The sequence below is a fragment of the Amblyraja radiata genome, chromosome 20 (assembly GCF_010909765.2).
Source record: "Amblyraja radiata isolate CabotCenter1 chromosome 20, sAmbRad1.1.pri, whole genome shotgun sequence".
In the NCBI taxonomy this organism is placed as follows: domain Eukaryota; kingdom Metazoa; phylum Chordata; class Chondrichthyes; order Rajiformes; family Rajidae; genus Amblyraja; species Amblyraja radiata.
In genome coordinates this window covers 43964454-43986540 of record NC_045975.1, presented here as the reverse complement: position 1 = coordinate 43986540, position 22087 = coordinate 43964454, and the positions used below count along the sequence as shown (strand labels likewise).

Below are 22087 nucleotides of genomic sequence, written 5' to 3'. Positions count from 1 at the left end.
CAGAGGGTAGAAGGCCGTTCTGGGGAGTCCAAAAGGAGGGGGATCAGTGGAGATGGGAGAAGGGGTCATCACTGGGTGGTGAGGACTCCTTCCCATTAGAAAAGACACGGAAACGACAGAAAAAAAGCTGGGGTGCAGCGCCAGAGACCAGATTTCAATCCTACGGATGCTGTCTGTATGGAGTTTATATTCTCTGTGTGTGGCTGATCATTGGTGGGCAGATTCACTGAGCCATTTCCATGCTGTAACTGTAACCTAACCTTATATACCCGTTTTTATTAATGTAATCAATGACTTGTCCGACTGCCTGTCTGGCAGATGGCACAAAAGCTTCAAAGCATGCACCACCACAATGGGAAGAAAAGCTTCTTCCCATTATCAGGCTCATGAACTGTCCTTTGCTAAGCTAGGATACTGTCCAATTCACCTCTATTCCCACTACAATGCTGAGAATTATATCATCCCCTTTATATATTGTAATTATAACAATTATATTTATGTATCGTATGTGATGTGCTTGGATAGCATACAACATGATAATAAATCTAAACTCCTATGCTGCCTGACCCATCAAGTTCCTCCAGCATTTTGTGCTTTACTCAAAATTCCAGCACCTGTAGGTAGGTGTGTGTCTGCGTGAAGCCTTCACTATTAATAAAGCTGATCAAATTTTAAATATTATTAAGGGAACGAACCTAGTCTGATGTGCCAACCAGATGTTTTATGAAGACATTCATCCAATTGATTTGAGAATTAAGGGACAGAAGTTTAGGGGTAACATGAGGGGGAACTTCTTTACTCAAGAGTGGTAGCTGTGTGAAATGAGCTTCCAGTGGAGGAGGCGGAGGCAGATTCGATTTTATCATTTAAAAATAAATTGGATAGGTACATGGACGGGAAAGGAATGGAGGGTTATGGTCTGAGTGCAAGTAGATGGGACTAGAAGGCCTGTTTCCATGCTGTAATTGGTATATGGTTAATTCTGAGAATATACCTCAGAATCAGAGTACCAATCATGGTCTTCAATCTGCCATGTTATTACAAACCACCCTATTGTGCTTTGAAATATTTCTGCAACAGTGGCAAATGTACAAGATCTGGATTTAGATTTGTAACCTGTACAACACTTGGAGCCAGTGGTACCCTTCTTCAAGGGCACAGCTGGCACTTTGGAACCATTCCAACAACCCCTCATTCCTTTAACAGCCAAGAACTATCAATTGGCATGAAGAAGTCAAATGTTCACGACTCTCTGAATGTACATAGCTTATGTACATTCCAATAACTCATTTTTCTAAAGGTAGGAAATAAAATTGAACTGACCAGTGCAAGGTGATGTGCTCTGGGCAGTAAAATGGAGATATAATATGTACAGGAAATAGCAGGGCACAAAGGAGTGTGGATGAGGGAACTTGGGGTTCAAGTTCATAAGTAACAGCAGCACAGATAGACAGTGAATGGGGCACTTAGCATGCTTCCCTTCACAGGTTAAGTGTAAAAGTTGGGATGTTACGTTGCAACTTCACAAAGCACTAGATTACTTTGTGGATCTGCTTACGGCACCATACGATATGGCGCATGGCAGATTCACCAGGCATTTGCCTGGATTGAAGAACTTTTAATTAAGGGGAGAAATTGCAGCAAGGGAGGACTATAGGCAAGCGTATAAAATTATGAGATTGATAGAATAGATAGCCAGAAACTTTCCCCTGGTTAAGAGAATTAAAAAAAAAAAACAGGACAACAGATATAAGATGAGAGGGATGAGTTTTAAAAGGATGCAAGGGTTGATATCTGGAACATGCTGCCAGAGATGAGAGCCAGGTATAATAACCAAGGAGACATGGGGAGGATATAGAGCTAGTCAGAAAAATGGGATTAGTGTAGCTAGGCAATAAGGTTAGCATGGATATGTTAAGCCAACAGCATCAGCTGCACTGCAATCATTTGTCAAGGTGTCCTCACAATAGCCACCATACCAGAAACATAACGCCACTGCAAGAGAGGCATGTATTTGGGCTGCTGCCACTAGCAAGTCCCTGTGCACACTCCACATAGATCAGACAATAGATTCTGGCTGGCCCTGCCGTTTGAAGATTTTATTGGCAGTCATTCTGACTCAATCATGAAGGAGATTGCAATACAGGCAAATAACCCCATGCAAGGTGCACATGTGGCCACTATGAATGTACCCTGTGTGTCTGAATCGTACATTCAGCAACTGCCCTGATGCCGAGATGGCTCTACAAATGATCAACGGATGAACTCGACACAAGGAACGGTAAAGCAAAACATCTATTACAGCAATATGCAAACCCCCCAACACGGAGACTCAGGAATACATTCAGCAGGATTTCTCACTGCTTTATAATTTAAAACACACAACTAAAGACAAAGTATAATTGAATTATAATTTACCAGCTCAAACCTCAATCACCCAAAATATACATTTGCAGCAAACACAGTAACCAGTACATAATTTCCATACATTCCATATTACAGTGAACAAAGGGATGCAAACGCCACAAATACATCCAACATTTGTAGATGCGACAGTCACAACTGTCCAGCAGTTCCAGCTTGGGGCCTTCAGTGATTCCTCTGCCAACATTAAACATTCCTCAGTGACGATTCATTCAACAGGCCAGCTCTGGAAAGATTAAAATGACGAGGAAGTTCATTAATTTTCATTAGACTTTGGCGCAAAAAATGTTATAAACACTCTCCATAAGATGAATACATTTATTTTTGTGTTCACACAATTGTAGTGTATTTGTCACTTGCATGGACTATATGAGCCTTGGGCAGTATTGTTTCCACTGTATGTTACTAAGTAGGCAGCACAGCTGCTGGAAGAATTGTACTGCAGTTACTACAAACGACTAGCATGAATAAATGTATTTTACTAGTTCATGGTAGGACATGGGGCTAATGTTACTCAATGCATACAAAGGACCCAAGCAGTTATCCAGAGTAATCAGCCATTGCTATTAAGCAGTTTCATCAAGGATGTTATGAAGACCATCGTGAGAATAAACATCATTTTAACTCTGGACAAAAGCACAAAATATTAAAGATCCCACTGGGTAATGATAACGCGCACATAAATGTCATGGTGTCAGCACCTACCCATGAAATAATTCCTTATATCTTCCGTGTTGAAAATACTTGCAGTGCAGTCCATCCACTAACAGGGCTCCAGCTGAAGCAAACATGGAGAACATTTAAACACAATCCAACAATGAAGTCTATTTCTCAATGTTCCCACCACCACCCAGATAAGCAGTTAATTGGAGGCAAATTAAACCAGCAATCAACAGCCTCAGAAAATTCTAGACAGCACTAAACCATGAGCAGTATTCCAAAACCACGATTTTCACCCTAACATTAGTAACTCCAGAATAGCAGTGCAAGATTTGACTGAACACATCCAACTGAAATGAAGACAAATATCTAAAACCACAACTCTGCACAATACAATGAAGGCCACACAAATCTTTCACCCCACCCCCCTCCAAATTACAACATCTTTCTACAGTAACTGATGCTTCAGTTGTAGCTTCCACTGAATCATATGCTACTATTTCTAAACAAATAGAAATGTTTTAGAGAAACAGAATGTAATACAGTACTAAATTAACAGCCTCCGAGAGCCAGGTGCACGATCACTACATTTCATTCAAGAATAGCCCTCGTGACTGATGCTATTAAATGGAAATACTCATATCCCTCGCCGAAGTTATTCTGGTTATTTCAGTAATTGCACATCAGCTGATAAATATAATGATAGTTAAACCTATTCAGCCCTAGAACTTGTTTCAATAGTTATTTACAGCTGGTGTGGATTGTAGTAACATACAGTGATACTGCAACACCGAAAGGAGAGGACAAATGCCAACACCAAGGCCAGGTTACTCATCATCGTGGTAAAATGATAATCCATTTAAGCTGCGCCTTGAGATCCCAGGAAGTTGCCGTCAGGCCATCAAACTCACTCTATAAATATCAGGAATCAGGCGAACATTGGATCAAGGGAACAGGGTGCAGCCTGTCATTGGTCCGCCAGATCCAGGCTCCAGAAATAGTTGCACCTTCAGCCAATATACCTCACAATTTATTAAACAGGCATCTTCCCAGCAACGTGGAACACTGCTAATAAGAAGCAAGACAAATCCAATACAGCCAATTACCATTGAATCTATAACCAACAGCAGTAAAACTAGGCACTGCCAATATGATGTCCTGCCTGGTTTCACACAGCTACCTACTGCATACTAACCAGCAGATCCAACCTAAATCAACCCTGGTCCAAATACAAACCAAAGACCTAAGTGACTACCCTTAAAGGTGGCATTTGATGAGTAAGACATCAGTGCAAAGAACAGTGAAAAAATATTGGATACCTCAATCACGTTGGAGGCATCTCTGCAGCAGTTCCTCATGCGAGTTCTTTCAGCTGGAGCAACACCAGCCGACCTTCCTTCCATCGCAAAGGTCAGAAGGGAGTCAGTGTGCAGTCACCTGCAAACAATGACCAATTCCAAGATGAGATGAGTTTATTGTCATAAGTGTAAGTACAGTGAGGTGCAGGTACAATGCAGAAGTCAGTGGCACAGTCAACAAATTTCACAATACCATTTACAGGGCTCGAAATTAGTGGTTGCCCGGGTGCCAATGACCACCCAAAGTGCCACCGGGCAAGCTAAATGCCGAGTCATTTTGCCCGGCTTGGCACTGCAGATACTGGTTTATACCGAAAATAGACACAAAAAACTGGAGTAACTCCGCAGGTCAGGCAGCATCTCTAAAGAAAAGGAACGTGATGTTTCGTGTCAGCGACGGCTGTATTGCGGGGCAAAGGTACTAGGTGCAGGGTGACGAAGGGTCTGAGTGAATGATGGGCCCCGCACAGCGGCCCCATATCCTCCTCCTCCCGCACCCCACCCGCCCTGATAGCGGCCGCTGCTTGCAGATCTTTGAGCCGCACCGCTCGGCCCCACACCTTGCTGTTGGCTGGCAGAGGGGAGGCGGTGGCGAGAAATTCCCAACCGGCTCCCCCTTATCCCTAGTCTCCTTCTCTCCATCCCGCACTGATCCCCATTCCCGCCTCTATTCAGTGCTCACTGACATCCCCTGTGCTCCCCTCCCCATCTATTCATCATGCGCTGATCACCCAATCCACCTAGCATTGATTCTCCAGCCATCCCACATCCATCCTACACTGGTCCCCCTATTCATCCTGTACCGACCCCCTTCCCATCCATCCTGCACTACCCCCCCTCCATTCATCCTGTACTGACTGACCCTCCATTTACCCTGCACTGATCCCCCCCGTCCATCCTGTAGTGATCTTCCCATTCATCCTGTACTGATCCTCCCCATTCATCCTGTAGTGATTCTCCATTCATCCTGTAGTGATTCTCCATTCATCCTGTAGTGATCTCCCATTCATCCTGCACAGACCCTCCGATCCACACTGTACTGAGCCCCCTATTGATCCTGTACTCTTCCTTGAACAGTCTGAAGGGTCTCGACCCGAAACGTTCCCCATTTCCTTCGCTGCATAGATGCTGCCTCACCCGCTGAGTTTCTCCAGCATTTTTGTCTACCCCCATTCACCATTTAAATAATCGTAAGCTTGCATCTGAGTAAAATTGATTTCCAAACGCATTGATAGTTTACGATTATTTAAATGGTAAATGGAGCTTCAGAAGCGTTTTCATTTTGCATGTTAAAACCCACCCGAGAACCATGGGCGATTTTGCAATTTTACTGACGGTTTCTAACTTTTAATACTTTTCATCTAACAAATGAATAAAGATAACAAAGTCAATAATGCCACTTTTGATGAAATGCAGCGAGCAAACACGATAATTCCCGATATTTTGGATCTTTAAATCTCCACAAAAAATGGCCGCAATCAACTTCCGCCTTTTTGGCCCCTTCAGCTCCCTCTTGTATTTACCTTAGTTTCTATCTTTTTTTTGGACTGTAAATTTAGGTAGCTGTTCCTCACGGTCACTCCGACTGGCTCACTTAATTGCAGCTCAAAGCCTGGCCGTTTTCGATGTTTTTAACGGGAGTGAAAGTGCGTGTTTTCCCATCCACTAACATGTACCGGAAGTGACGCTTGACCCCCAGTTAAAATTTTCGGTCACGTGAGTGGGGATTTACGCTCCAGTTACCTTTCGTGAAATCACCCTATACTGAAATCCTCTTATGAAGGCCAACATTCCATTAGCTTTCTTCACTGTACCTGCACGCCAACTTTCAGTGACTAATGTACAAGGACACCCAGGTCTCACTGCACCTTCTCCTTACATAACCTAAAACCCATTGTGATAATAATCTGCCCCCTTGTTTTTGCCGCCAAAGTGGATAACCTCACATTTATCTATATTATACAGCATCTACCCACTCACTCAACCTGTCCAGGTCACCCTGCAACCTCCTCTTCACAGTTCACACTGCCACCCAGCTTTGTGACATCAGCAAACTTGCTAGTGTTGCTCCTAATTCCCTCTTCCAAATCATTAATATGTATGATTTACAGTTGCGGCCCCAACACCGAGCCTTGCGGCACTCCACTCGCCACTGCCTGCCATTCTGAAAAGGACCCGTTCACTCCTACTCTTTGCTTCCTGTCTGCCAACCAATTTTCTATCCATGTCAACACCCTACCCCCAATACCATGTGCTCTAATTTTAGTCACCAGTCTCCCGCGCGGGACCTTATCAACGGCTTTCTGAAAGTCTAGATACACTACATCCTTGTCACATCCTCATTATTCCAGAAAATTAGTCAAGCATGATTTCCCTTTCATAAATCCATGCTGACTTGGAATAATCCTTTTACTAGCATCACCTTTTAAAACTCTGCCTTGATGTCCACAATGGCTAGAATGCTATCCAAATTCCCCATTATTTCCTCTTTAATAATTGACTCCAGCGCCTTTCCCACCACCGAAGTCAGGCTAACTGGTCTGTAATTCCCCGTTATCTTTCTCGCTCCTTTCTTGAAAAGTGGGATAACATTAGCTATCCTCCAATCCACAGGAACTGATCCTGAATCTATTGAACATTGGAAAACGATCACCAATGCGTCCACTATTTCTAGAGCCACCTCCCCGAGGACCCTGGGATGCAGACCATCCGGCCCAGGGGATTTATCATCCTTCAGTCCCATTAGCCCACCCAATACTATTTCTCGCTTAATTTTCTTTCAGTTCCTCTACCCCCTTAGATCCTCTGTCCTCCAGTACATCTGGGAGATTGTTTGTGTCTTCCTTAGTGAAGACAGATCCAAAGTATGTAAAAGAGGCTGCATTTTTGGACTAAAAGACATGAACATATTCCTCATTCCATTTACAAAAAGTTTGTTTTATTAGATATATACCACACACTATTCTTATGTTTAAAAAAATAAATTAGCCCATTTAAATTACTCAAAAAACACTAATGTGTAAAATTAACAAGGCTGGGATACACTTGTAATGTGGCATTCTAGTCATTGTGGACATCAAGGCAGTTTTAGAAGGTGACGCTAGTTGACCAAGCTTTACAAAGGTTCCAATCCTCCATCTAAGCCACCAATGTGTTCCATGATATGTTCTACCTCAGGTAGAAATATTCCCTCATTTCCAGCACTGTGCAAAATACTTCAATTTCTTCCAAGAGACTTTCAGCAACTCTGTAACCCCTCAGGCCATGCACCCTACCATAAGTGGAAGCGTCACTACCTCTACTCTTCCACCACTTTGGATTCTGATCCAAGGGCTTCCAATGTTTTTCTGGCAAGAATATCCCTGCCCTAGGTAATCTTTGCTGATGAATCTCAACTTCCCAGTTACTGCAGCAAATCTGAAAGAGACACAACATACCTGACTAGTTTCCATGATGCACCGAGGCTTGACAGAGGAATTGGCAAACTGGGAAACAATTAAAATAGGTCATTAGACAGCATATTCAGTTTTAAAAAATATAATAGCTTCCAATATCCTTTTAGAAATCAAGTAGAAATTATGACAAAAATGCAGCCGACACTATATTCCAAGAGAAACCCATAGAAACACTCGAGCAATTTTCTGCATATAAAGTAACAGCATGTAAGATTAAATTAAACACTGAGCAGCTGTCAGCAACGCCTTAAGGCAATCTCATCACAAAAGTTATGAAGACCATCGTGAGAAAAAACATCATCACTGCTCAGCAATTATAAACTTTATAACCTCCTTTGTCTGGCTTCGACAAAGAAACCTTTTGAGAAAGAAAAGGTGGATATTCAGATTTTGCATTTAAACTGTACATCTGAACAAGTTTAGTAATTATCAAACATCACAGAGACGGAGGCAGACTGGACTTTCGAACTCGGCTGTGGGATGAACGAGTAACTATTACGGCAGACAAAGGCCGTTCGGTCCACTTGCCTATGCTGACCAGAGTTAAGCAGTCAACGCACACTCCGTTTGTTCCTGACCGCATTGGTTTCCCCCCCACGCCATTTTGTGTCTATCTTCGGTTTTGTGGGTCAATTGACCCTAGAGTGTAGGGAGTGAATGAGAAAGTGGGATTACATCGCAGTGTGTACGGGGTGACCCATGGCCAGCACGGACTCAATGGGCCGAAGGACCTGTTTGCATGATATATCTCTGCACAGCCGGACCATGTGCGACCCCGCGGGTCGGCCGCAGTGAGGGGCCGGGCGCCTCTACAGTCACCATGGACGCCACCCCCCCGACGTGTACTTATACCGGCCCCGGCAAACACCCCACCCGCCAGCAAAACAGCCGGGGTGTCCGCAGAGCTTCCCCTGGGTATCAGCGCGAAAGCGGCGACCAACCTCCAGCGGCTGGAGTCCGGTGGCGGGGCCGTGGGTCGGCAGCAGCCCCGGGCCGTGTGGGCGGGCGGGCGGACGGACACCATGATGCCGCAGATGCCGCAGCTACAGCAGCTACAGCAGCTTCACCAGCTCCTCCGGCGGCTCCCGGGAGAAAGGCCGGCTTATGCTTCCGGTTCAGTATTTATAGGCGGCGCCGCCGGAAGTGGCCGCGGGTCACGTGGCGGCGGAAGCAAAACCCCGCCCCCTGGTCGGTGGGACGCGCACGCGCACGCATCCGGCGCGCTCCCGGGAGGCTGGCGAGCGAGCGCGCGCCCGCAGGGTAAGGACCGGCTCCGGGGCCGGGGGGTGGGTGTGGGATAAACCCTTCATCACCCATCCCCGACCCCCATCACACTGTCCCACCGACCGCTCCCCGCCATCACCCCCGGATCCCGCTCATCCCCCCCCCCCTCAGGTGAACCCCTCATCCCCTCCCCACCCCACCATCCCCCTCAGCTCTGTGAGTCCCCCCGCACTACCATCTCCACCCCTCCCCTATCATCCTCCCTCTCCACACCAACCCCACCCAACCATCCTCTCACAATAGAGTCAATAGGTGCAGGAATAGGCCATTCGGCCCTTCGAGCCAGCACTGCCATTCATGTGATCATGGCTGATCATCCCCTCACCCTCACCTATCCCCTCCCTCAGGACCACACCACCCCTCCTCTTTCCACTGCCCCTCATCCCCATGCTCTCACCCGACAACCCCTCACCATCCACTCCCCTCATCATCCTACCATTCCTCCTCCGCCTCTCACCCTTCCAGTCCCTCTGATCACCATCACTCCCAGCCGCACACTCCCTCACTTCACCGCTCCCGTCCCCCATCACCCGACCCCTTCCCTCCACATCAACCCCCTCAACACTCTCCTTCATCACTTCATCTCACCCCCTCCACACCAGCCCCACTGCCCTCAACTCCCTGCTTCATCACTCCCACCATCCCCAATCCCCCTTCACCCCAGATCACCTCCTTCATGCCCTGACTTCCTCATCCCCTCTTCACCCCCAGTTACCCCTCTCACCGCTCCCCTCCATCCCTTCATCACATGGAGACATAGAAAATAGGTGCAGGAGTAGGCCACGTGGCCCTTAGAGCCAACACCGCCATTCAATATGATCATGGCTGATCATCCACAACAGTACCTTGTTCCTGCTTTCTCCCCATATCCCTAGATTCCGTTAGCCTTAAGAATAAGGGGTAAGCCATTTAGAACGGAGATGAGGAAACACTTGTTCACACAGAGAGTTGTGAGTGTGGAATTCTCTGCCTCAGAGGATAGTGAAGGCCAGTTCTCTGGATATTTTCAAGAGAGAGCTAGATAGGGCTCTTAAAGATAGCGGAGTCAGGGGATATGGGAAGAAGGCAGGAACGGGGTACTGATTGAATGGCGGTGCTGGCTCGAAGGGCCGAATGGCCTACTCCTGCACCTATTGTCTATTGTCTATTCTCACGAATACATCACATCCCTAACCCCCCCCCCCCCCCCCCCCCCCCCACCCTTCATCCCCCCCTTCCGCTCCTGACCCCTCCTTCCCCTGGTCACCCCCCATCACCCTGCCTGATACACACCCTCCCATCCATCCCCTCCCTTTGTTCTGCCCAGTCTCCGCCCTCCCTCCCACTCCCACCACACAGTGCTCCTGCCTTGCCCTGATCTCACCTCGACTCTGCACCTTCAATAAAAGTTTATTTTTACCATCTTCATGTTTTGCTTAGTTTTCAATGGTTTTTCTCTACCTCTAGAGCCTGCAAACTGCCCTTCACTCAAATGTAGACCTGTGTTTGGCATTTGATCTAACAGCTTGTAAGTTAATCTATGGACATAGGGGTCTTCCACGAGTTAATATAATGTTGAGCCTTGTAGGAAATTTGCAAGGTAAACTATTAAAACTGTCGTCAAATGATGTTGACATTATTTGACATTTATTAAACTAAATGGACAGCTATTTTCAAATATGCCTAATGCTAAACCTTAAATTTTAAGAGAAGCCATTTTATAAATTAGAATGATGTGTACAAATCGAAAACTTCCATGGATCTCTTTATACTGTTAATGTTGGCCACTGTGTTTGGGAAAATGACCAAGTATCTATTTCTGAATTCTAAACTCATTAAGTGAGGATCACAATGGAAACAATGGCAGTAAGACTTTCGAGCCTGCCCTGCCCTTTAATGTGATCATGGTCATACTTCTCCCTGGGGCAGAGAATCCAACCTCTAATGGAGAGGTTTCCATTAATTGCCCCTTGAGGGATTGGGTGGCAGGGTGGCACAGCGGTAGAGCTGCTGCCTTACAGTGGAAGAGACCCGGGTTCCATCCTGACTACAGGTGCTGTCTGTACGGAGTTTGTACGTTCTCCCTGTGACCTGCGTGGATTTTCTTCGAGATCCCCAGTTTCCACACTCCAAAGACGTACAAGTTTGTAGGTTAATTGGCTTGGTATAATTGTAAATTGTTCCTAATGTGTGCAGGATAGCATTAGTGTGCGAGGATCGCTGGTCGGTGTGGACTCGGTGGGCCGGCGGGTCTGTTTCCATGCTATATCTCTGAACTAAACTAAACTAATGAGGTGCTCCTGATTGACACGCCCCTGCTCTTTCAATGGTGTGGTTGTAATAGCCCAATCTAGGCTGCAGTAAGCATTCATCATCTCCCCATGTCTCACCCTATCGGAATGCAGAGGCCCAATCTCACTGATATGAAACGTTCAGCAGGCAGACTGGACGAGGTATACGTTTTGCCTCAAATGCCTTAGATGGGTTTGAATACCAGGAGACTAGCAGTCCCCCTTTTTCAACCGCTGATACCCCAGAGCTTCTAAGAATACAAACAGATCTTAAGTAGCTTTTAAATATCACTAAACATTTTAAAATGTTCCTTCATGTTAACCACAAAGGAATTAAGATAAATTCTTAAAAAATACAAAATCAACTTTAACACATCTACAAGCACACACTAATTAAAATACAAAAGAAATAATTTAAAATGATAATTTGCCTTCCCTTTTGCTGAAGCCCAGTAAATATTGTTAAATCAGGGTTGTCTTGGATCGTGTGACAGATATTGTCCAGTGTTGGACACAAAGAGATTTTTCTTCAATGCGAGGTGCAGGGAACTATGTGGAAGTTCAACCTGTGAAGTCCAGGGCCTAATATCCCACAAATGGCCAAATGCTAGCAGTTATGTTCAAATTTGTTACTACTCATAGAGAAAAAGGACACAAAGTGCTGCAGTAATTCAGCAGGCCAGACAGCATCTCTAAAGAACATGGATTGGTGACATTTCGGGTCGGGATCCATCTTCAGATTGATTGTGGTTGGGGCTGGGAAGGGGGAAGTTGGAAGAGAGGAAGGGTGGGACATGGTCTGGCAAGTGATAGGTGGATACAGGTGAGGGTTTTTTTTGATAGCTGGATGGTTGGACAAAGGCCAGAGATGAAAAGATAAAAGGAGCGAGATAAGGTTGGAAGAGGTGCAAATTATGAAGCCAGAGGAAGGAATAGAAGAAGCGGAGGGGACAAACGGGTGTATCCAGGTTAGTTAATTGGAGAATTCAAGAATGTTGGGTTATAAATTACCCAAACAGAATATCACAAGGCTGTTCCTCCAGTTTGCATCTGGCTTTCATGAAATAACAGACAGGTTCAAGTTGTAAGTTCTTGAAAACATTGATATTCACAGTATTGTGAAATAGGTAACATTATTGTACAATTGCATAGTGCCCATTCTGCTGCTGTTAAGGTGATCTTGAACAAAACACAATGCTGGAGCAACTCTGTTGAGCCAAAACCAAAAAGGCCTAAGGCAGGCAACGCCATTGTAGTGGGAGACTCCATTGTGAGAGGTACGGACAGGGTTTTCTGCGGCAACAGACGGGATGTGAGGATGGTGTGCTGCCTTCCTGGTGCCAGGATCCAGGATGTCACGGACAGAGTGCAGAAAATCCTCAAGGGCGAAGGTGAACATCCGGAAGAGGTAGTGCATGTCGGCACAAACGATGTCGGAAAGAAGGGGATGAATATTCTGCAGCATGACTTTAGAGAGCTCGGAAAAATGCTGAAAAGCAGGACCTCCAGGGTTGTTATCTCCGGTTTGCTTCCAGTTCCTCGTGCTGGCGAGAGCAGGAACAGGGAGATACGGGACCTGAACGTGTGGCTGAGGAACTGGTGCACGGGGCAGGGATTTAGATTCTTAGATCACTGGGATCTGTTTTGGGGTAAAGGGGAACTGTACAAAAGGGACGGATTGCATCTTAACAGGTGTGGGACCAGCATTCTGGCAGGCAGGTTTGCCACTGCTACACGGGTGGTTTTAAACTGAATAAGGGGGGTGGGGTGTCGAATGGGATAGTGGAGGATGGAGTTAAAGGGAAAGGGTTTCTTAAATGTGTGAGTGTAGAGACAGAGGGGTGTAAAATGAGGGTAGAAGCAATAGGTAGCAAGGTGAAAGGTAAAAGTGGCAGGCAGACAAAACCAGGGCAAAAATCAAAAAGGGCCACTTTTTAACATAATTGTATAAGGGGTAAGAGTGTTGTAAAAACAAGCCTGAAGGCTTTGTGTCAATGCAAGGAGCATTCGTAATAAGGTGGATGAGTTGAATGTGCAGATAGCTATTAATGACTATGATATAGTTGGGATCACGGAGACATGGCTCCAGGGTGACCAAGGCTGGGAGCTGAACATCCAGGGATATTCAACATTCAGGAGGGATAGAGAGAAAGGAAAAGGAGGTGGGGTAGCGTTGCTGATTAGAGAGGAGATTAACGCAATGGAAAGGAAGGACATTAGTTTGGAGGATGTGGAATCGGTATGGGTCGAGCTGCGAAACACTAAGGGGCAGAAAACGCTGGTGGGTGTTGTGTACAGGCCACCTAACAGTAGTAGTGGAGTTGGAGATGGTATCAAACAGGAAATTAGAAATGCGTGCGACAAAGGCAAAACCGTTATAATGGGTGACTTCAATCTACATATAGATTGGGTGAATCAAATTGGCAGGGGTGCTGAGGAAGAGGATTTCTTGGAATGCATGCGGGATAGTTATCTAAATCAACATGTAGAGGAACCAACGAGAGAGCAGGCTATTTTAGACTGGGTATTGAGTAATGAGGAAGGGTTAGTTAGCAGTCTTGTTGTACGTGCCCCCTTGGGCAAGAGTGACCATAATATGGTTGAGTTCTTCATTAGGATGGAGAGTGACATTGTTAATTCAGAAACAATGGTTCCGAACTTAAAGAAAGGTAACTTTGAGGGTATGAGACGTGAATTGGCCAAGATTGACTGGCAATTAATTCTAAAAGGGTTGACGGTGGATATGCAATGGAAGACATTTAAAGACTGCATGGATGAACTACAAAAATTGTTCATCCCAGTTTGGCAAAAGAATAAATCAGGGAAGGTAGTACATCCGTGGATAACAAGGGAAATCAGGGATAGTATCAAAGCAAAGGATGATGCGTACAAATTAGCCAGAAAAACAGCATACCGGAGGACTGGGAGAAATTCAGAGACCAGCAGAGGAGGACAAAGGGCTTAATTAGGAAAGGAAAAATAGATTATGAAAGAAAACTGGCAGGGAACATAAAAACTGACTGCAAAAGTTTTTATAGATATGTGAAAAGAAAGAGATTAGTTAAAACAAATGTAGGTCCCTTGCAGTCAGAAACAGGTGAGTTGATCATGGGGAACAAGGATATGGCGGACCAATTGAATAACTACTTTGGTTCCGTCTTCACTAAGGAAGACATAAATAATCTGCCGGAAATAGCAGGGGACTGCGGGTCAAAGGAGTTGGAGGAATTGAGTGAAATCCAGGTTAGCCGGGGTGTTGGGTAAATTGAATGGATTAAAGGCCGATAAATCCCCAGGGCCGGATAGGCTGCATCCCAGAGTACTTAAGGAAGTAGCTCCAGAAATAGTGGATGCATTAGTAATAATCTTTCAAAACTCTTTAGATTCTGGAGTAGTTCCTGAGGATTGGCGGGTAGCAAACGTAACCCCACTTTTTAAGAAGGGAGGGAGAGAGAAAACGGGGAATTACAGACCAGTTAGTCTAACATCGGTAGTGGGGAAACTGCTAGAGTCAGTTATTAAAGATGGGATAGCAGCACATTTGGAAAGTGGTGAAATCATTGGACAAAGTCAGCATGGATTTACAAAAGGTAAATCATGTCTGACGAATCTTATAGAATTTTTCGAGGATGTAACTAGTAGCGTGGATAGGGGAGAACCAGTGGATGTGGTGTATCTGGACTTCCAGAAGGCTTTCGACAAGGTCCCACATAAGAGATTAGTATACAAACTTAAAGCACCCGGCATTGGGGGTTCAGTATTGATGTGGATAGAGAACTGGCTGGCAAACAGGAAGCAAAGAGTAGGAGTAAACGGGTCCTTTTCACAATGGCAGGCTGTGACTAGTGGGGTACCGCAAGGCTCACTGCTGGGACCCCAGCTATTTACAATATATATTAATTATCTGGATGAGGGAATTGAAGGCAATATCTCCACGTTTGCGGATGACACTAAGCTGGGGGGCAGTGTTAGCTGTGAGGAGGATGCTAGGAGACTGCAAGGTGACTTGGATAGGCTGGGTGAGTGGGCAAATGTTTGGCAGATGCAGTATAATGTGGATAAATGTGAGGTTATCTATTTTGGTGGCAAAAACAGGAAAGCAGACTATTATCTAAATGGTGGCCGACTAGGAAAAGGGGAGATGCAGCGAGACCTGGGTGTCATGGTACACCAGTCATTGAAAGTAGGCATGCAGGTGCAGCAGGCAGTGAAGAAAGCGAATGGTATGTTAGCTTTCATAGCAAAAGGATTTGAGTATAGGAGCAGGGAGGTTCTACTGCAGTTGTACAGGGTCTTGGTGAGACCACACCTGGAGTATTGCGTACAGTTTTGGTCTCCAAATCTGAGGAAGGACATTATTGCCATAGAGGGAGTGCAGAGAAGGCTCACCAGACTGATTCCTGGGATGTCAGGCATGTCTTATGAAGAAAGACTGGATAGACTTGGTTTATACTCTCTAGAATTTAGGAGATTGAGAGGGGATCTTATAGAAACTTATAAAATTCTTAAGGGTTTGCAGGCTAGATGCAGGAAGATTGCTCCCGATGTTGGGGAAGTCCAGGACAAGGGGTCACAGCTTAAGGATAAGGGGGAAATCCTTTAAAACCGAGATGAGAAGAACTTTTTTCACACAGAGAGTGGTGAATCTCTGTAACTCTCTGCCACAGAGGGTAGTCGAGGCCAGTTCATTGGCTATATTTAAGAGGGAGTTAGATGTGGCCCTTGTGGCTAAGGGGATCAGAGGGTATGGAGAGAAGGCAGGTACGGGATACTGAGTTGGATGATCAGCCATGATCATATTGAATGGCGGTGCAGGCTCGAAGGGCCGAATGGCCTACTCCTGCACCTAATTTCTATGTTTCGATGTAACTCAGCGAGTCAAGAGACATTGGTGAAGGGAATGGTCATCTGATGTTTCAGGCTGGGACCCTCCTTTATATTCAGCAATAAAAACAAAGTGCTAGAGGAACAGTTTATTTGGCTCCTTTTAAATGTGATCTTGTTAGTTTGCACATCTAAAATGACCACTTTGCTTAGAAGTGGCAGAGAAAGTGATACGTAACAGAAAGCACCCAAGCAGGAGTGAAGAAGGAACAAAAATAGTATCTTGTGCATGAAAAGTTGCATCGAGGCAATGGAGCAAAATGAATCAAAGCATTTCATAGCCGACACCTTAGGCTGACACAGTAAAGCTCCTTTCTCCATCCATTATTCAAGTGCAACCTCGGGGTGTTTCTTGGGGCTTGTACTGAGACAGGGCAGGATCGGGGAAGGAAATGGGATAAGGGGGAAACAGGTGCATAGGGGTGGCACTTGGAGGTCAGTGCCTCCATTTATGGTCTTGAGAGAGATAACAGGTTCGACAACCCAGTGTAGATCAATGGTATATGGGGTGGAGTGCTCAAGTGGTCACAGTAGTCTAAGACACCCACTGTGCTCCAAGTGCACACAGATTCATGGATATCAACGTCTAACCGTGAGTGGAGATTGAGGCAGGGCTACTACAGGTTACTTCTCAAACTGTCTGGTCCCATTTCTGGTGCAAAGTGAAATTGTTGTTCTCAGATATCAATCTGGGGAAAAACATCAATTTCAATTGGAAAGAAGCAATTGAATTTCTAAGCTTCTGTCTTTTTTTTAAAGTCACAAATTTATTTTACCAAAACCATGCTCAGTATCATCTTGCTCTTGTTAAATATACAAGGTATCTAAATTAAATCACAGTGATGATCTGCTTGCAGTCCGGTTTTGATAAATGGGTAATATCTCCAGTGGAGAATTTCATTTGCTGGCCTGAATAAAGTAATTTAGAAACCATCAAAAATGTCAGATGTCTTCTGATTGCAGCTTACTCTCCCTTTAACCTCTGTAGTCTGCTGCAGCAATTGCAAAGCACAAACAGAAAATGCCATAATTTCAATTTCTCAGATTATTCAGAATCTCCTGCACCAGAGAGTGGTGCGGTGGTTATACACATCTTCCGTAGTTTGATGTGAACTTTACATTGTAATAAGTAGCAGAGTTCCTCAGAGTGCCAAGTGAAAGGAAAGTCTACATACTGAAATTTATTCCAATAGATATCAATAAAACCCATTATTTGAAAATGAATCACAATTTAAGATAGTACAAAATGCTTACTTGGTTTAACAAAATCTCAAAATAAATTGTCTGTATAATGCATCGATTGAAACATTATGCTTCAGATGGAAGTAGAACTTTACAATGAAGGAGTCAGTAATAGAAGGTCTTCTAAATAATCCATAAGTAATCCGTATTCATAAGGCCGGCAGTGGTAGAGTTGCTGCCTTATAGCATCAGCAGGCCCGTACGAAGCTTTCCAAAAAGGGGGGTGGCATGACAGGATTACAGAAAATTTAATGTGAAATAGTGTGCATCACGAGCGCGAAGCGTGAAGTCCCTCGATACCGGGGTCCAAGGCCCTTAAGCGGGCCCTGGAAGCTCAGGGGTTTTAGATGCTCTCTGATGCATTCTGAGCCTTATTTTGGAGCATTTTTGCACCAAATTTATGACCAATATTTCAGAAATTAACAGGAATCTGAGAGGTAGCTTTTTCACACAAAGGGTGCTGGGTGTATGGAACGAGCTGCCAGAGGAAGCAGTTAAGGCTGGGACTATCCTAATGTTTAAGAGACATTTGGACACGTACATGGATAGGACAGATTTAGATGGATATGGGCCAAACACATGTGAGTGGGACTAGTTTAGATGGGACATGTCGGTCGGCGTGGGCAAGTTGGGCTGAAGGGCCTGTTTCCACACTGCATCATTCTATGACTAAAAAGTTAAGAAGAAAAATGAATGTAGATACGTAGAGCAGATTTGAAAGAGGAGTGAAATGTAAAGGCAGAGAGAGGTTTATGGGTGGAAAGGAACATAGTAAAGGAGGGGGGAGAGTGGGCTTGGACAGATGGGTGAAGGGAAAATAGACACAAGTGTTGGAGTAACTCAGTGGGTCAGGCAGCATCTGCGGAGAATATGAATAGGCGACGTTTCATAGAGTGCTTGAGTAACTCAGGGTTCAGGCAGCATCTCTGGAGAACATGGATAGATGACATGTCACAGAGTACTGGAGTAACTCAGTGAGTCAGGCAGCATCTCTGGAGATTATATTTCGTGTCAAGACCTTTCTTCAGTAATATTCATGATGTGGCATGCATAGACATTCCTGAATGGTACATAAACCAACGTGAGCTACTTTGTTACGGTGCTTGCCCTCTCCTATAATGTCTCTGCTGCCTGATGCAGGACAGGACACAAACTTTGGGACATGGTGTGAAGCTGTTGCAGTCTGTCCCAGCATGGTAAAAACCTGGATGGAGTGGATGTGGAGAGGATGTTTCCACTAGTGGGGGAGTCTAGGACCAGTGGCCACAGCCTCGGAATTAAAAGACATTCCTTTAGGAAGGAGATTAGCAGGAATTTCTTAAGTCAGAGGGTGGTGAACTGTGGAATTCATTGCCACAGACAGCTGTGGAGGTCAAGTCAATGGACATTTTTCAGGAGGAGATTGATAGATTCTTGATTGATACGGGTGTCAGAGGTAATGGGGAGAAGGCAGGCGAATGAGAGGGAAAGATAGATAGAGTCATAGAGTGATACAGTGTGGAAACAGGCCCTTCGGCCCTGCATGTCCCATCTGCACTCATCCCACCTGCCCACGTTTGATCCATATCCCTCCGAACCTGTCCTATCCATGTACCTGTCTAACTGTTTTTAAATGTTGCGATAGTCCCTGCCACAACTACCTCCTCTGGCAGCTTGTTCCATACACCTACCACCCTTTGTGTGAAAAACATACCCCACAGATTCCTATTAAATCTTTTGCCCTTCACCTTAAACTTATGTCCTCTGCTCCTCGATTCACTTACTCTGGGCAAAAGACTCAACCATATCTATTCAAATCATGATGTTATACACCTCTATTAGATCATCCCTCATCATCCTGTGCTCCATGAAATAGAGTCCCAGCCTACTCAACCTCTCCCTATAGCTCTGGCCCTCTAGTGCTGGCAACATCCTCGTAAATCTTCACTGTACCCTTTCCAGTTTGATGACATCTTTCCTATAACATGGTGCCCAGAACTGAATACAATAATAATAATAATAATAATAAATTTTATTTATGGGCGCCTTTCAAGAGTCTCAAGGACACCTTACAAAAATTGAGCATGTAGAGGAAAAACATGTAAGGGGAATGAAATAAATAGTAGAGACATGACTAGTACACAAAGTAAAGACAGAATTCAATACAAAACACAGTATGAGGCAATTAATGCACAGATGAAAAGGGACGGGGACGTGGGGCTAAGGATAGGCAGAGGTGAAGAGATGGGTCTTGAGGCGGGACTGGAAGATGGTGAGGGACACGGAATTGCGGATCAGTTGGGGGAGGGAGTTCCAGAGCCTGGGAGCTGCCCTGGAGAAGGCTCTGTCCCCAAAACTGCGGAGGTTGGACTTGTGGATGGAGAGGAGACCGGCTGATGTGGATCTGAGGGACCGTGAGGGTTGGTAGGGGGAGAGGAGGTCAGTGAGATATGGGGGGCCCAGATGGTGGAGGGCTTTGTAGGTGAGGACCAGGATTTTGTAGGTGATCCGGTGGGAGATGGGAAGCCAGTGAAGTTTTTTGAGGACTGGAGTGATGTGATGCCAGGATTTGGTGTGGGTGATGAGTCGGGCGGCTGCGTTCTGGACCAGTTGGAGTCGGTTGATGTAGGTGGAGCTGATGCCAAGGAGAAGTGAGTTGCAATAGTCCAGTCGGGAGGAGATGAAGGCATGGATGAGTCTTTCAGCAGCAGGCGGTGTGAGAGAGGGTCTGAGTTTGGCGATGTTGCGGAGATGAAAGAAGGAGGTTTTAATGACATGGCGGATGTGAGGCTCAAGCGAGAGGGTGGAATCAAAGATCACGCCAAGGTTGCGGGCCTGGGGAGATGGGGAGACAGTGGTGCCGTCGATGGTGAGAGTGGGGTTATTGATTTTGCTGAGTGTGGCTTTGGAGCCTATGAGGAGGAATTCTGTCTTATCGCTGTTGAGTTTGAGGAAATTATGTTGCATCCAGGTTTTTATAGCTGACAAACAGGAGTTGATATGGGAGAGGGGGGGGTTGTGGGGGGATTTGGTGCCAAGGTAAACCTTCTTATGCAACTGCAACATGACCTCCCAACCTCCATACTCAGCCTGACCCGCTGAGTTACTCCAGCACTCTGTGAAACGTCACAGAACAAGGCAAGATTAGCAAGTTTACTGATGATACAAATGTGAGTGGTTTTGCATATAGTGAAGATGGTTGTGAAAGATTGCAGCAGGATCGGGATCAATTAGCCAGGTGGGCAGAGGAATGGTTGATGGTTGCATGGTTCCTTGAAGGTCGTGTCGCAGGTATATCAGGTGGTCAAAACTTATTTTGGCACTTTGGCCTTCATCAGTCAGAGTATTGAGTATAGAAGTTGTGAGGTCATGTTGCAGTTGTATAAGACGTTGGTGAGACGGCATTTAGAATATTGTGTTCAGTTCTGGGCACCATGTTATAGGAAAGATGTCAAACTGAAAAGAGTACAGAGATCCCCATCCTGGATCAGTCCAATCAGGGTTGTGTCGTCCGCAAACTTGAAAAGCTTGACAGAGGTGGCTGTGGAGGTGCAGTCATTGGTGTGGCGAGAGTAGAGGAGAGGGGAGAGTACGCATCTTGCGGTGCTCCTATGCTGAGCGTTTGCGGGTCCGAGATATGCTTTCCCGTCTCACATGCTGCTTCCTGTCTGTCAGGAAGCTGGTGATCCACCGACAGGGGTTCAGGCACAGTCAACTCAGAAAGTTTGGAGCGTAGTAGCTCTGGCACAATGGTGTTGAATGCAGAGCTAAAATCAACAAACAAAATCCTCGCATAGGTCCCCTGACGGTCTAGGTGCTGGAGGATGAAGTGTAGGCCCAGATTGACTGCATCATCCACAGATCTATTGGCCCAATATGCAAAATGCAGAGGGTCCAGCAGAGGGATTGTGATATTTTTCAGCTTGGCCAGCACAAGCCTTTCAACGGTCTCCATGACTACAGAGGTCAGTGCGACAAGCCTGTAGTCATTAAGACCAGTAATCCTTTTTGGTTACAGGGACAATAGTGGAGACTTTGAAGCAGGCAGGGACAGTGCATCTTTGCAGGGACTGGTTAAAAATGAGTAATTGGGTGTGAAGTGTTGGTGGGGGTGGGAAAGAGTCCACTCTTCATTACTGGAGTCTTGCCTTAAGTAGGTGTGAAGTGGTGAATGGGAAGGAGAGGGTGCAGGGTCCATTCTTTGCAGACTGGGGTCCGGCTGTGTTTGTTGGGGAGGGGGTACCAGGGTTACGTTTTTGATTTTCAAACCTGCAGTAAAACTCATTCAGGTAGTTCGTCAGCTGACGATTGTCCAAAGAGCGGGGGGCTTTCCTCTTATAGCTGGTGATTTCTTGCATGCCCTTCCAAACTGAAGAAGAGTCACTAGCTGAGAACTTGCTCCTCAACTTCTCAGAGTAGCTCCAATTCCTCTTCTCAGCTCTTTATCGATTAGGCTATCTTTTAACTCTTTAACGATTAGGCTATCGGCTTGACGCATATTTGGGTTTGATCCTGACCTTGGAAGCTGTTA

At 45.5% G+C, this 22087-nt stretch overlaps 1 protein-coding gene, 1 long non-coding RNA gene and 2 other non-coding genes across 4 annotated transcripts in view; 1 reads left to right on the top strand and 3 right to left on the bottom strand.

Moving 5' to 3' along the window:
- Positions 1 to 2084: 2084 nt before the first annotated feature.
- Positions 2085 to 8980, bottom strand: LOC116984360. The gene is made up of 5 exons (XR_004414999.1): positions 8839 to 8980; positions 7880 to 7927; positions 4404 to 4521; positions 3130 to 3202; positions 2085 to 2650 (listed from the first exon to the last, which is right to left on the bottom strand). It is a non-coding gene; the product is annotated as an uncharacterized LOC116984360 (long non-coding RNA).
- LOC116984875 lies at positions 2969 to 3048 on the bottom strand. Its single transcript, XR_004415150.1, has one exon. It is a non-coding gene; the product is annotated as a small nucleolar RNA SNORD35 (small nucleolar RNA).
- Positions 8121 to 8205, bottom strand: LOC116984874. The gene has a single exon (XR_004415149.1). It is a non-coding gene; the product is annotated as a small nucleolar RNA SNORD35 (small nucleolar RNA).
- A 95-nt stretch (positions 8981 to 9075) lies between the features above and the next one.
- ric3 (RIC3 acetylcholine receptor chaperone) overlaps positions 9076 to 22087 on the top strand; it is a 52724-nt gene continuing 39712 nt past the window's right edge. The window contains exon 1 of the mRNA XM_033038513.1: positions 9076 to 9157. The gene's annotated coding sequence lies outside the window, so the exon portion shown is untranslated. The remainder of the gene's footprint in view (positions 9158 to 22087) is intronic.